The sequence below is a fragment of the Medicago sativa genome, chromosome 6 (genome assembly GCF_051527215.1).
Source record: "Medicago sativa cultivar Bolivia chromosome 6, Bolivia_mono, whole genome shotgun sequence".
NCBI lineage: Eukaryota > Viridiplantae > Streptophyta > Magnoliopsida > Fabales > Fabaceae > Medicago > Medicago sativa.
In genome coordinates, this window is record NC_140754.1 from 26441191 (window position 1) to 26458729 (window position 17539).

Genomic DNA, 17539 nt, shown 5'->3' on the forward strand with positions numbered 1-17539 from the left:
TCAGTCCTTCAAGTTTTAAAAATTGCACTTAGGTCCTTTTCTTCCATTTTATTTTTTCTTTTAAAGACTTTTTCAATTTACATTTTAGTCCTTCAAGTCTCAATTTTTTGTTTTTAGTCCTTTTCCATAATTACAGTTTGGTCCTTTGAGTTTTCATAATTGCAGAAAGGTCCCTAAGTTCTCAAAACAGCAAGGCCGAGCCATTTTCAATCCAAGTCCAGGTGGCACTATCTCATTGGTACAGAATCACACATGGCAGCTTATAAATAGCCACAACAGTGCAATCCCATTCAGATTTCGCCACATCACAAACACATATCCATTCCCATTTTCCAGAAAAAACGAATCAAAGTCTCAAATTCACATGAATTTCATCAAGAACACATGAACCAGAAACCCTAACCGTTTCCAATTTCATCAATCTCGAACGAATTCATCACAAAAACACAACAATTCATAACAATTTTCACACTGATCCATCACAGAATAACCAAAAAACTCAGAATCAAACCAAGAACACGAAGAACAATCCAAAAACCTAGAATTCCAGAATGCAAAATCAAGATCAAATGCAACGAATCCAGGATGATTCTCAGTGATTCATTTACGAATCTTCATCATTGAATCATCTTTCCTGCAATTCCAGTGCGAATCCACCACTGGTAGTAGCGGATTCAAACACGATCACAGAAAATCAGAGAAGAAGAAGAAGAGGAATTAAATCAGTGAAGAAGAGAGAAGAGTATACCGATTTATTTTCGGTTCAACTTACCAGAAGCTTTCACGGATCCTTTCGTTCGAATCTCCAAATCAAATTCAGGTAAACACAAGAGACCTTCTCATTTTCATCGTAAAAGTTCACTGAAGGTCCACAAACGTAAATAAACGGTGAATCGAAGTAGATTAACAAGTCCTGAGACTTGTTCGTTTGAAAAAGATTGAAAAAGATTGAAAAAGTTTTGAAGTCGAACCCTAAGATGTAGATCTACGAAGATTCACCATTTATTCTTCAAATCTAAGTTCATATTTGAAATCAGCATGAAAAATAGAGTAGATTAGGGTTTCGATCCATGTAGATCGGAGAAAGTTAGGGTTCCGTCACCGAAATCTTCGCCGGCGGTGGTCAAACCCGCCGGAGAAGATGATCGGAAACTTTGAGAGAAGGGAGAGAAGTCTGAAGACTTAGAGAGAGAAACGAATGGGAGAAATGAAATGAACCGGTCTTCTTTCCTTTATATAAATGTTGTTGAACCGTCTGGTTCAGTTAAACCGTACCGGTTCATTCGTTTCACCCCTGGACCTTGAACCTCCACCGTTAGATCTAGGGTTAGCCTCTCTGGATCAATCCTACGTTCCACAAGCTCCCTTGTGATCCAGAATCCATATGTGTGTGGGCTTGGGCCTACTTTCTGTACTGGATTTCGTTTTTACCTATTTTCTTGCTACTTTAACACTGCATGTTGTTGTTTACACTACTGTTTCACTTGAAAATTTTGTTAAACTTCCTAAAAAAAATTCTAGTTGTTTTCTTGTATTTTTTTTTTATAATTCTTGATCTGTTTTACATTATAAATCTTGATTAAAAATATGTGTGATAATGTCTTGTGTTTTGTTTACTTTTTCTTCATAAATCTTGTGAAGTTTTACTATATCTTGATCAAGATATTATGCTATGTGGTATTGATGCTTAAGTCTTGATATTGTGATATGTTTACCTCTGAAAATGGCTAATGTCCTTTTGCTTTGGGTGTTTAATTTTTGCTTTCTTGTTTTGCAAGTAATGTGAGTATTCTTGTGAAAATAAAGTGTAAAATATGCCTAAAAATGTGCTATGAGGCTTGGCTTGATATTTCCTCATAATTCTTGTGTTGTGACTGAGATAAAACACATTGTGAAGTGGTCATGATATGGGAATTATAGGTCATGTGTTTGCCTTGTTGTTGTGGTGAACTTTTAGCCATATTTTGCCACTTGCTTTGCTAAGTTTTTGTCACTTTGTTGGCACTATTTTGCTTGCTTATAATTACTATTCTATTATGCCTTATATTACTAACCCTTTCATTTCATGTTTCATGCATTCCATAAGCTCATCTCATCTCATATTCTAGCTTAATTTTCTTGCAATTTATATTTCTTACAAAAGCTTAGCATGTATAACCTAGGATTTTTGTACTTTATCTTATGCAATTTCAATTTTTGCAAGACCATAGAATGTAAATTAGGGCATATGTAAAGGACAATGGACTCTAATGATGTACACCGACACAAGCACCGACACATGCACACACATCACATGGATACTTTAGATGTATGCTTAGGGAATGTATGCTTTAGATGTATGCTTAGGAATCACAATACTTAGAAAATTCTCTTTTCCAAAAAATATGAACAACATCACCCAAATGATTTTCTAAATAAACCTTGGGATCAAAATCCCATTGAATTTTCCCTTTATTTTCTTAAATAAAATCCTAATGAACCTTAACCATACTTAGACTCCTTTTGCAAAATAACTAATTCCACCTCATAGTTCACAATCTTATGCCCTTGAAGCCTCTCTCTCTCATTCTTCAAAATTCCATTTTCAAAATTAAAATCAACCAACAAAAACAAAAACATCGTTTGGAAGAGAACTACATGGAGTTTGATCCCTTAAAAGGGTATGTAGGCAAGAAGTCAAAACTTCTCCAAATCCAATAAAACAAAATTCAAACATCTTCTTCTTCCTCCAATTCTTCACTTAGTAAACTCTTAGGTGTAAATATCATTTTTCAAATAGCATTTAAGAATAAAGCGCGCGCGTAGAAAGTAAAGACGGTTCCTATAGGATACTATAGTCGTTATGGGTGCCTAACACCTTCCCGTAGCGAAAACAACTCCCGGACCTCGATTCTCAAGGGTTTTTTTTTCTTATTTTTTCCCTCCCAGGAAAAAATGAGATATCAAAGGTTAAAAAGGTTCAAACGTAATCAATGTTTGACACCCGAAAACCAAGATAAAACAATTGGATGCTTATCCACTGAAGAACGCAGGAAAAGGACAATAGTACCATTGTACAACCACTACTCCACAACTTCATTCTCTTGTCTGCATATAGTACTCCTACAGCTGTCTTTACGCTGATTAATTCTTCATACAAGGGATGGATTTCAAACGACTCTTTGATGTGCTGGCACTTATACAATGTATCTTTCACACCTCTATCTTAAGTGACGTCGTGTTAGTTAAGTAATGCATAGTTTTACACTTGTGTTAGTTAACTAACGCAAGGGTATTTTGGTCAGTTTGGCTGGGTGCGAGCAAAAAGTGTGTGTGTGTGTGTGTGTGGGGGGGGGGGGGGGGGGGGGGAAGAAATTTTACAATTGACACACATGGTGTTGTTTTTGGATTTCCAAACAGTTGTATTTGGATTTCCAAATTATATTATCCACCGAAGTTGTTGCTAGGTTGAGTCACGACCACACCGCTCTCTTTAAGACGTTTCGTGGCACTGCCAAAAATTGTGCAAGACAGACTATCAACCACGCCGCATCCAGGATAAAACAAGTTCAGCTACAACTGTTCGATTAACTACTGCACTGTAGAAAACCGTTCGAGAATTACACCTCCAAATATGGTACTAAGACCACTCTTTAATACTGAAACCACTTTAATATCATATTGTTACCAATCTGTTAAGGTGGTGAGACCACTCAAATATGGTGTTAACAGAATTCTAACTTTAAGTTATCCAAATTATCAATATGGTACTACGACCACTCAAATATGATGATACAACCATCTCTCCTTTTTAATTTCTCCTCAATTATAAAATTATTGAAAGAATATTTATACACCGTTAAGATCATTCTTAATTCCGACGGAACATTATTATTCCATAAAGAGAATATGATCTTAATAGTACTCTTTATTCTGAAGGGACTTATATTATCGAAGGGACTATGTTTTTAAGACCATTATTAATTCAGAAGGGACATTAAACCGAAAATGAACTATGGTCTTAAGAACACTCTTAATTCCGAAGGGACAGAAAAAGGAGATGAAGAGAATAAAGACTCGTCAACATAAGTCATGAAAGGGAGAAGAGAGAAAGAGTTCCCGACAACTCAATGAAACTCTTTGGTGTATTTTTGAAACTAGGCGAGCTCTCCTTTTATAGGGAGAGTTTCTAACTAATTACAATATTCACATCTATTATTACTTATCTATCTTTTTTTTTGAGAGGTATTATCTATCTATCTATCTATTCTATTATTATTAAATAGACCCTCAAGCCTTGGCAAAGACATGTCATCTATGATCTATCTACGTTCAATTTGCACCAAGTCATGTAATATTTGATGTGGCATTCTATTAACTTCATTAGTACCGTTTCTCATTCTCATTATATTAGCTTGACAGTTTCAATTCCAATTCTTCACTGTTTCTTCATTATGTCAGTTTTAATTCCAACTGTTCACAATTTATTAATCTCATTATTATATCAGTTTCATCCCAAATATTGAATTCATATCCAAATGCTTCACATTACATTTATCTTCCTTCAACAATCCAATCTTTAGTCGGCCTCTCCCAATAAGAAAATCACCAGCAATTGTTTCCTAGTGAAACTAATTTTTGTTAGTGTGAGTCAACCTAGCATATCTTCTTTTCTTTTTCTCTGTTTAGGGGCAATTGAAATATAGGTATTGGTAGTCTTGTATAAAAGGTGATAGTTCTTGGTATTTTTCATGATATATATATCCTTATGGAAAGCTTACTAAGTCTTTTCTTAAGTGGTGTCTAAATATTTATTTTGAAATTTGAATTTAGAAATTATAATTTTATAAATAAATAAATAACTAAGAATATTGTAGTCTGAATACCATAGAGATCAACAAGTTTATGGTATTTTGTTCAATCTCATCGTTTCTTTGACTATTTCTTTTATCTCCATCAGATTTAATATTTGGCCGGGTTTATGAATCAAGGAAGGATTTGTTGAGCGTTATTATTATCGGAGCAGAAAGGACTCCATCCCTTGATGGTATTATTTACTGTTTAGATCTTTACTTTTCGAGTAATTATTCCATTGTACCGCCGGTAAGTGGTTGAGGATACTATATCAGACTAACATTACGTTGTTGTCACTTTTTTTATGGCAGCAAGCCACTCTCGATCAAGAGTAAAGAGTCAAATAATTCAAAAATGCTCCTTGCCCCCCCTTGCGGCTGCGAGTGATCTTCACATTACATCATTGTCTCTTGTTGACACTTCCAAACCCATAGGTATGTATCTCTCTTTCTTCACTAGTAGTTCCAAATTTTATGTGTTTCCAACTTTAGATTGTTTATCCTTCGATAATGCACTTCATTTACATGCAATTTTTGTCAAAGTCTTATGAGATATTTTTTTAAAATCAAAAGAATAACGAGATTCATGATCCAAACATACTTTGGATTGTGAGTTCTTCTGCACCTGTTATGGGATCAATATTTTAGAATAATCCATTCAATTGATGAATTGATAAATATCATGAATTGAATTCTCTCTCGCTTTGATAAAGGTATGAATAAATTAAACCTCCAAAATACAAATTCTACATTCTTTGTTTTTGATTTTTTTCATTCGAGGCTTAGAAATAGAAATATCATTGTTTATAATTTAATTATATATATGGTATTGTTTATTTTGTTGTAGGCATATTGTTTTTACAATCGTGCCTTAACGACCTCGCTTATGTTATTTTGTAGAGTATTACTCCATGTGTTCGAATAATAATATCGTTTTATCTGCAATGTATGTTTTGCTTTTTTGACTTGTTTACTTCGCTTATAGATAGTTCAGATAAATCAATTGGAAAACGACACAAAAATATTATAATTTTCATTTTTTTTCTTCCCAAATTTTTGAGTAAATGAAATAACACGATGGTACGATTAAGAAGTGGTAAGGGGATAATACTTGTCACCATTCGGAAATTTTATTTGAAGAATGACATGGATTCTCCTTCTAATAAATGTAAATTGTACTGGGTTTTTCACCATATTATCATATTAAACTTGTCAACTTCCTAATCATATTATCATAAGGAGACAAGTTTCATATGATAATATGGTGAAAAAGCACAAAAGAATTTGCCTTTATCAAAAGGAGAATTCATGGATTCTTTAAATAAAACTTCCGAATGGTGACAAGTATTATCCCCTTCCACTTCTTAATCGTCACCATCATGTTATTTCTTTTAATCTAAAAATATAGCAAGGAAAAAAAAAGGAAAAATTATAATACTTATGTGCCATTTTCTCATTGATTTATTTTAGGTATCATTCATCAAAGTAAATAAGTGTAAAAAGATGAAACATACCTTGTATATAAAACGAAGGTCATTATTGTTCGGAGACATGGAATAATACTCTCGAAATAACATAAGCTATCATTGAGACACGATTCTAAAAACATCATGCTTACAACAAAATAAACAATACCATATATATAATTAAAATCTAAGCAAAGATAATTCTAAATTTAAAGCAGCCTTATGGAAAGCTTACTAAGTCTTTTCCTAAGTATTGTCTAAATATTTATTTTGAAATTGGAATTTAGAAATTATAAATTTATAAATAAATAAGAATATTGTAATCTGAATACCATAGAAATCAACAAATTTATGGTATTTTGTTCAATCTCATCGTTTCTTTGACTGTTTATTTTATCTCCATTAGATTTAACATTTGGTCGGGTTTATGAATCATGTATGGATTAGTTGATGGCTATTATTATCATAGCAGAAGGGACTCCATACCATGATGGTATTTATCGTTTAGATCTTTACTTTACGAGTAATTATCTCATTGCACCGCCGGTAAGTGGTTGAGGATACTATATCAGAATATCATTACGTTGTTGTCACTTTTCTTTATGGCAGCAAGCCGCTCTAGACCAAGAGTAGAGAGTCAAATAATTCAGCATGGTTATATATTCCTTAGTATACTTCACACTCATTGGGGTAATGCAACAGAAAAATGGATTCCATAACTCTACAGGTTCTAGTTTCCATACAAGGTCTAGGCTTAACGAGCAGGTATCTATACATTAAGATACCCTCTAAAGCTTTGTTTCAAGTTTTAGAGGACTTTGTTAGGAAACTCTAGAGCACTACTCTCTCTCTCTCTCTCTTCTCTCTCTCTCTCTCCCTCTCTCTCTCCCTCTCTCTCCCCTCACAGTTCACACAAACAAAAATGCTCACTGGCTCTCCCCCTTGCGGCTGCGCGTGATCTTCACATTTCATCACTCTCTCTTGTTGACACTTTCAAACCCATAGGTATGTATCTCTCTTTCTTCATTGGTACTTCCCAATTTTCTGTTTCTGTGATTCCAACTTTAGATTGATTATCCTTTGATAATGTACTTCATTTACATGCAATTTTTGTCAAAGTCTATATTTTTGTGTATATGTGAGATTTTTTAAAATTCAAAAGAATAACGAGATTTATGATCCAAGCATACTTTTGATTGTGAGTTCTTTTGCACTTGTTATGGCATATGATCGATATTTTAGAATAATCCATCCAACTGATGAATTGATTATTATCATGAATTGAATTCTCTCTCGCTTTGAAAAAGGTATGCATAAATCAAACTTCCAACATATTGCATTCTTTGTTTTAGAATTTTTTCATTCGATGCTTAGAGTTTGAAATATCTTTGTTTATGTTTTAATCATATATATTTGCTTTTACAATCGTTCCTTAACGACCTCGCTTATGTTATTTTGCACAATATTAATTCATGTGTCTGAATAATAATGATCATTGTTTTATCTGCAATGTATGTATCGCCTTTTTTTGACTTGTTTACTTTGTTTAATGTTACATCAATGAGAAAATAACAGTAAAATATTATAATTTTTCATTTTTTTTTCTTCCCAAATATTGTCTTAAAAGAAATAACATTATGGTACGATTAAGAAGTGGAAGAGGATAATACTTGTCACCATTCGAAAATTTTATAAGATGAATGACATGGATTCTCTTTCTCATAAATGTAAATTGTATTGTGCTTTTTCACCATATTATCATATTAAACTTGTTAAATATAATAATATGGTGAAAAAGCACAATACAATTTACCCCTATTATAAGGAGAATCCATGTCATTCTTCAAATAAAACTTTTGAATGGTGACAAGTATTATCCCCTTCCACTTCTTAATCGTCACCATCATGTTATTTCTTTTAATCTAAAATTTAGGAAGAAAAAAGAAGGACAAATTATAATATTTAAGTTTCATTTTCTCATTGATTTATCTGAGGTATCATTAAGCAAAGTAAATAAGTCAAAAAAGACGAAACATACCTTGCAGATGAAACAATGTTAATTATTGTTTGAAGACATTAACTAATACTCTGCGAAATAACATAAGCGAGGTCATTAAGACACAATGGTAAAAACAACATGCCTACAAAAAAATAAACAATATCATATATATAATTAAAACATAAACAAAGATAATTCTAAATCTAAGAACCAAATAAAAAAATTGAAAACAAAGAATGCAGAATAAGTATGTTGGAAGTTTGATATATGCATACCTTTATCAAAGCGAGAGGAAATTCAATTCATGATGAGGATTAGTTCATCAGCTGAATGAGTTATTTTAAAATATTGATCATAATATCGTAACATATGCAAATGAACTTACAATCTTAAGAATGTTTGGATCATGAATCTCATTATTATTTTGAAAGCAGCACAAGAGACGGTGACCAAATGTGAAGACCACACGCAGCCGCAAGGGGGAGAGGAAGGGGGTCTTTTTGTTTGTATGAACAGTGAAGAGAAGGAGTACCACTCTAGGGTTTCCAGTTCGCGACCATTTCGTTATCCGAGCTCATGATTGTGGATCATTTTGTCAGGCAAGCTCATGATATTTTGGGGGAATTCAAAGCATACATGGAATGCGCAGGAGTGAACAATGGGTTCTTCAGTAAAAAGTAGTGTTTAGGTTGTTGATAAAGGTGACAAAAGTTGCTCAAATGAAATTAATAAGAATTGGTTAAGTGCATGCAAGAAAAGCCTGGTTAAAGAGTTTGCAAGAATTGGAGTTAAGCATCGTGGGCAAATCCTTAGTTTTACAAGAATAAAACATAGCAAGTGAAATCCCAATTTTGAGACTTTCCTCGGAACTTTTAATTAATTAGCAACAACACAATTGCTAATGGATCTCATTTGCTTGTATTTTCATTCATATCAATCGCTATGTGACATTTTAGTTTTACAAGAATTGGTATGTGACACTTTGTTGAGTCATCATTTGCTTATGGATCTCATTCATATTCATTTTAGTTTTATGCATTATCATTAATTGTTGTTGTAAATGTTGAACATTGATATATTTCTAGACTGAGTCATGCTTTACGTCACTATCTTTAAGACATTTTGATGTTATTGGAATTTTGCAAAAGTCATCAGCTTTGTCATCCTCATAAGTATTCTCTGCATGGAAGAGAACTCAACAAACCTTTAGCCATACATGGATTTGTCATCCTCATAACTGAAGCTAGGAATGGCAAAGCGGGCCGGCCCGCCCCATTTAGGCCCGCCCCGTCTAAGCCCGCTACAAACGAGACGAGACGATCCGAGTCAAATATTGTGACCGAGTCCAAAATCTCACCCCCGCGCCGTTTAGTGGCGGGCTTGCGAGTTGGCGGGCCTGCCCGCCAAACAAAAACTTTTTTTTTACAACTTAATTGTTACAAAAAAGAAAACTATGTTGCTTTTATCGTAAAAAAATATAAAAGAATAGGTAGCAAGTAAATTTGTGAAAAACAAGATAATTATCGAATTGTCGAATTCAACATCATAACTAATAGCAAAATAAGGTAAATGCGCAACATAAAACAAATAATAAAATAAATCCAACAACCAAATTATAAAATAAGTTTCAAAATAAATAAACTCAACGACCAAGATAAATCCAAAAGCATAAAATAAGTATCAAAATATATCTAACAACCAAAATAAATCCAAAAACATAAAATAAGACTCAAAATAACAAATTGAAACACGAGTTAAGCGGGCCGCCCCGCCACGCCCCATGCCCGTCCCATTTCCAACGAGTTAAGCGGGTCGCCCCGCCCCGCCCCGTACCCACCCCGTATTTTAACGAGACAAGACGAGCCAACTATAGAAAGCGAGTTCAAAACTTCGACTCAACCCGCCAAAAATAGCGTGCCAAATGGGCCGGCCCGGCAGGTCAGACCCGTTTTGCCACCCCTAACTGAAGCAATCCTCCTTAAATTACTTCAAATCCTCTAATCCCGTTAATCCCTATATCATAACCTAATAATTGTCTATCTCTAGCTTAATTACTTAGGTTAAACATACCACCTAGTTCAGAGTTAAAAGCCAGGGTTAGTGGTCAATCAAGTTCTAAGATCAGTCTGCAAATTTATCAAGCTAGGGCTAGTAGTCAGTAATAAACATAAAAAAGCATTAAACACAAGATGATATGAATAAAAACAAGACTTGCATTGATATTCAAAGGAGTTCAACAAATTAGGGTTCCCATAAGATTACATCGGATTCATGTAAGTCTCAACACAAGGGAAATTTAGCTACACATGATGAAAGAAATAAACAACATAGTAAAGAAATTAAACCAATAAAGTTTCGTCGTTGTCGACGTTGCTCCTCAAATTAATTCCAATCGCTAATGAAGTTTTTCCATATCCATGTGCTCTCCTCTCTCGTGACACGTGAACAATTCTCCGGAAAAGTGAATCTCCTGTGCCCAAAAAACCTCCTTTCTCAATTGTGTGCGTGTTCCTTTTATATTTTCTTTTTTCTTAGAAATCGTGGGGATTTCCCCCACTTATAAACAAATTATCAGACCAACTCCTAACCTATGTGGGACTCTTAACACTTTTCAAGTGACCTAGCTCCTGTTTCTTTCTTCTTTCGGGACACATAATAAAGCCCAATTGATTTCCTGTTTCTTTCTTCTTTCGGGACACATAATAAAGCCCAATTGATTTCTTAATGCAAATACTTGAATTCTTTTCATTCACCACTCTTTCAATTATTATCACACTTTTGTAAATGGCACACTAATTGACCAATAGAACATTAGTTGACTCAATAAATTACTAACAACAATTTATTTAAAATTACCCTAAAATAAATATTAAACTAAAAGTGACTCTAAAAATAGTGCATGAGTGACTATCATCAACAATATTGTCAATATTATTTACCGAAGCAAAGTTAACTATTATCGTTAATCAACCAATGTTCAATACAAGAAGGACAAGAATAAAAAATACGGTGACTATCCCAAGAACAGTCCGCCCTAGCTAAAATATGAGCAACCATGTTCGCTTGTCTCCTAACAAACTTCACCTCAAAGTTGGAATGCAAAAAAAACTAATAAATAATACTAGAAACTGTAACACCCCGTTTTCCCAACATATAAAATACTACATAAAAATCAGAGTATTCGACTTAACAGGATGTCACACTTCTTTAAAAGATAAATAGAGTAAAATTACTATTTATTTAAACATCTTTTATCAATAATTCAAATTACATCACAACGGAAAAACATTTCATTATTCAACAAAATGGCACTACGGCCTCAAAATAAACAACTTCTTTAAATTCCATTTCAAATGGTTTATCAACATAAGTCATGATAATACGTAACAACATAAACAACAATCATCAAACAATGTTAATGTTTCACATAATTTCGACAACTTGACAACACGACGACAACAACATCGACAACTCAACATCAACGACAATTGCAATGACAACTTCATCAACTTGACAACACGACAACAACATCGACAACTTCATCAACTTGACAACTTAATTATGCATGTGTTACCAATCAGGGCATTAAGCCCCCAACGTATAGAGCGTAGGCTCTCAGGGCATCAAGCCCTCAACTTAATTGAGCAAAAGCTCCAGGGCATCAAACCCTCAACTTAATTGAGCAAAGGCTCCAAGGCATCAAGCCCTCAACTTAATTATGTATGGACTCAACAACTTAACAACTTAACAACTTGACATTTTCATAAGAACTTACAACTTTGACGACGTTGACGACAACAGCGGCAATGACAACAACAACGATTTCGCATCATAATTTCATAATTCATCAATCATGAACAACATCATATAAAATCATATTCATCACCTAACAATCATTCACATATCTTCATTAAACTCAATATTGATTTTGAGAAAGTTTCACGGTTCATAGAAAAAGTTGAGCTGAAATTCCATAAAAATTCACTGTGACCTACGTGCAGTAATTTGACCATAACCCAAGCTCTATAAATCCTTTTGAAGTCAAACCAACAGAATTAGAAAGCTAACATCCATACCTACAACTTTTGTGTGTACCCCTAAGACTAATTCTGCACCGATCAATACCAGATTTCAGTTGAATTTTGGGGCAGAGATGAAAAAGTCAGAAAAAAACATCCTATATTATTCAAACTTCACAACAACTCAATCCAACATCAACAACTTCATTCTTAATTCATACCCAAGCATTATCAACAACAATCAACAACAACCACAACTTATAATCATGTATTCAAGCACAATTCAACAACAACATAGCTCAATTTAACAATTAGAGCACAATTCACCAACAACAACATACTTAAACCAATTCTTCATAACAACTCAATTCTCACTACAAATCTGAAATTATAAACACCCAAGGTGTAAATCATCAACAACAACATCAATTAAACATGAATTCCACCACAATTAACAACAACATAACTCAATTTAACAATTAGAGCACAATTCACAAACAACAACATGTTAAACTCAATTTCAGAATTATACAACCTAAAATTAAAGAAAGTTAATCCCACCCTTACCTTAGATTGGCAAAATCCTAGCAAAACTTCAATCTCCCCTTTTTCTTCTCTATTCTTCTTTCTTCCTCTTCTTTTCTTCTTCTCTTTCTCTTCCCTCTTTTCTTTCACGGGTTTCTTTCTTTCTTTCTCTCCTCTTTCTCTTATTCTATTATTTCTTTTCTTTATTCTATTATAATATAGTCCACTCACAATAGGGCTACTCACTTAATGGTAAAATAATAATAATAATAATAACGGTCACTTACCGGCTCACAAATAATTAGAAAAATATTACTGCTCACTCAACTTAGTAAAATGTCTAATTATTACTCTTCTAACACCGAATTCTAATAATCCCAACCAAAAATACACACAGAGGCAATTAATCACATATGAGCACATATAACACATATAACACATCACAATAATTCAAATAATTATACAAAAAGATACTAAACTCGATAAAATAAATAATTAATAAAATAGGGCGTTACAGAAACAGTAGCATAGAAATCTGAATCACCATGGCCTGGAGACAATAGAGCTGCACTAGAGTATAAGAGTCAGACTCGAAGACAAACCGGTATCATCTGTTTGCATCCGCAAAGTGAAGGGCCTCGAGTAAGGCTACTTCCTCCCCCTCCAAAACTATCATATTTGTCCGCTGCCATTTCGTTTGAGCCCGAATAAATTGCATGCGGGTGTCTCTAACAGAATACGCAAAAGATGCAATATTGTTACGGTCAGGGAATGCGGAATCCACATTAAATTTCAACCATGTCTCGTTTGGTTTCTCCCAAACTGAGTTGTTACCTTTCACTCTATTCTGCCTGTGATACACAGTCATTGGTGAGGGTTGTTTATGAACCTCTTGTCATTCCTGCCATGTATCTAGTGCTATCATCCCATTGCTCATCGAAGTATGATGAGCGTCATTCCAAATGACATCATTACGTGCAGCCCAAATCTACTAACAATATATGAAAGTTGAAGTACAACAAAATTTCAAAATCGTCCTCTTTAAAACTCATGATTACCTTAATTTTATGTGCATATTGGTCATTTTGCAAAATTTAATTTAATTGTTTTTTAAAAAAAATTAAACTTAATTATGGATAGTGGTCATCACAATTGTAACAAATTTTCACAGATAACTATGAAATTAATTAATTTGTTAATAAAATTACGGATAATACTCTAACAAATTTTCACGGATAATTATAGAATTATTAAATCATTTTTTAAGAAATGACTTAAATAAAAACAAATAGTATGGAACTATCCACACATTAACAAATTTCCACACATATTTGTTTTTTAGGATGCAAAATTAATAAGTCTTTGGAATACTTTTAAAATATTATATTTTTTTAAATTAAAAACAAAAAGGTGTAGCCAATTTTTTCTCTACAAAAAACATTGTAACTAATTTGCATTTCCACATATAAAGTTGATATAACAAATTCTCTATTTTTTGCAAATAAAAAAAGTCAATTTGTGTCATCTTTCTTCTTCTTTAGTGGGTTTCATGGTAAATAACAAGAAAAATATAGTGCAGTATGCCATAAGTATAGAAAAATAGTTATTCTCATATATTTTAATCTCTTAATCTTAGTAATTTGCATATAATTTTTTTTAATAGAATCGATACATTAATGTTAATATTTTTAAAATAATTATTTGTTTTCAAAATTTAAGCATATCAACTTTCTCATATCGGTATACATAAAATTTGATTTTGGAGAGATATAAGCACAGAAGGTCTACAATGAGTGTGATGTAAATATTTAACAGTATTTTGGACAAACAATACAAGGATGTTGATATTTTGAAAATAGTCATCAGTTTTCCAAATTTTATCATATCGACTATAACATATCGTTAAATAAAAAATTTCTTCTGCATATATAAACATATAAAATCTTCAACGAGTGTGGTGGAAATATTTATCGATGTTTTAAATATAAATTTAATTTTATTTAATAGAAACACTACATTGATGTTGATATTTTAAAAATAGTTATTAGTTTCCAAAATTTTATCATATCGATTTTCTCATATATGTAAATAAAAATTTATTTATGCATATATAAGCACGTAAAATGTGCAATTGGTGTGGTTCAAACATTGGACAATGTTTTGCATATAAAATAAAAAGTTATTCAATAAAAACACTATATTAATGTTTATATTTTGACAATATTGTTGAGTTTCCATAATTTTATTATATCAACTTTCTCATATATTTACATAAAACTTTGTTTCTGCAGATATAACACATAAAATCTGCAACAGGTGTAGTGTAAATAGTGAACGGTGTATTGCATATAAAATAAAAAATTATTGGCTTAAATGCAGCTTTTCCCCCCCTATTTTGACTCAAACTGGATTTTACCCCCCCCCCCCCCCCCCCCCCCCCCCCAATTTTAGAACTCGGAATTTCACCCTCCCAGTTTAATGTTTTTCGGAGTTTTGCCCCCCCAATTTTAAAAATCGGAATTTTACCCCCCAGTTTAATATTTTTCAGCACCCACCTATTTAAATTAGTTATATTAAATATTCTGAATTTTACCCCCCAGTTTAATAATAATAATAATAATAATCATTTTGCTTATATTTCCTTCAAAAAATCATTTTGCTTATACGCACACACCAAAATCCAAAATCCAAAAAATACCATAAAATGCATAAAAAAATCTGGAAAAAAAAGCAGGAATTATAAAACTAGAAGGAGAAAAAAGCAGTAAAAATACTAGAAAATAGAGATAAAAGGTAGGAAAAAAAATCAGGATAAACAAAAAACAAATCCCATTAAAAATACATGGAAGGAAATGTAAGCAAAATGATTTGTTGGATTTTGGTGTGTGCGTAAATCAGAATAAACAAAATAAAATCTCATTAAAAATACATGGAAGGAAATACAAGCAAAATGATTTTTCAGATTTTGGATTTTGGTGTGTGTGTATAAGCAAAATGATTTTTTGAAGAAAATATAAGCAAATGATTATCTTTATTTATTAATTTTGTTACGTCTGCAGCAATTTAACCTAATTTTTTCCCGCTCATTTGTTTTATTAGGTTTGCAATTATTCAACCTAACAAATTCCATCTAAAAAAAATGCATCGCACCAATTTCATTCCTATCCTCTTGCCTTTTTTTTTAAGAAAATATTTTCTACACTTATTTGATGCTGCACGTTTGTTCTAGAAACTATGAGCATATCAATGAGCACGTTTGATGCCTTCTATTTTATACTTTTTTTCGGCTACCCTAATTTCCATGTAAACTTGGTTATATATACCTGAATTATTGATAGAATTACCGAATTTTCTTTTATAATATTTTCAGATGTCATACATTTTATGAAGTGTTTTATTTTGTCTACTATGGATTATCACGTATTATTTTTTCACTGTTACCTATTATATATTGTAGGGGGGGTAAAATCCAGTTTAAGTCAAAATAGGGGGGGTAAAACTGCACTTAAGCCAAAATTATTTAATAGAAACACTACAATGATATAGATATTTTTAAAATAGTCATGAGTTTCCAAAATTTTATCATATCGATTTTCTCATATATGTACATAAAAATTTATTTATGCATATATAAGCACATAAAATCTGCAACGGGTGTGATACAAACATTGAACAATGTTTTGCATATAAAATAAAAATTTATTTAATAGAAACACTATTATGTTTTTACTTTGACAATATTAATGAGTTTCCACTATTTTCTCATATCAACTTTCTCATATATTTACATAAAACTTTGTTTCTGCACATAAAACACATACAATCTGCAACGGGCGCTGTTAAAACATTGAACGGTGTTTTGCATATAAAATAAAAAATTATCTAATAAAAACACTACCCGTGATGTTGATATTTTGAAAATAGTCATGAGTTTTAAAAAGTTATTTAATCGATTTTCTTATATAGGTATATAAATAATTGTATCGGCGTACATAAGAAAATAAAATCCACAAAATACGCGATTCAGATATTTAATATATTTTTTTTATAAATAATATATGAAAAAAAAACATTCGATAGTATTAACAAGGTTGTACTCCAACCAATTTGTAACGCCTAAATTTGAAAGTGTCTAGAATAATCAAATAAGCGTTAAACTGATATTGGATACATTAATTATACAAATACAAGACACGACATCAAGTCGGAAGTTCGGTTACAACACCATCCAAAGCTTCTATGTTACATTATTACACCAAAAGGTTTAACATACATCGGGTAAATACAAAACCCATAAATACACATCTTATAATATAACATATACATCTCTAATTCACAACAAAGCGATTCCATGAAGTCACGATCAATCCAAGACTTTTTCTTTACCTTTTCCTTGCGCAACCTGTGAACCTGAACAAATAAGGAGTTGGGTGAGACATAATGTCTCAGTGAGTTCTTTCTAGACCTAGGCTAGTGATAACCTCGGGGATAACCTATGGTTATCACGTGTCTACTTTACAACCTGGCGGTTGATTATACGTGTGTGGACTTGTACCTTTGACGGTCGTGCATGCTATATCCGTCTTAGGTCTTTCCTATTTGTTATAGGCTTGCTAACAACATACGTGCCATGGCGGTTAAGGGTTCCTAGAACCGCTTTGCTAAGATACACTAAATGTATCGAAGCCTAAACATGAA

The 17539-nt window shown here is 32.5% G+C and overlaps 1 long non-coding RNA gene across 1 annotated transcript; it reads right to left on the minus strand.

The window, feature by feature from the left end:
* Positions 1-10492: 10492 nt before the first annotated feature.
* LOC146914207 (uncharacterized) lies at positions 10493-12994 on the minus strand. Its single transcript, XR_015014036.1, has 2 exons — positions 12884-12994; positions 10493-11089 (listed from the first exon to the last, which is right to left on the minus strand). It is a non-coding gene; the product is annotated as an uncharacterized LOC146914207 (long non-coding RNA).
* Between the last annotated feature and the right edge of the window lie 4545 nt (positions 12995-17539).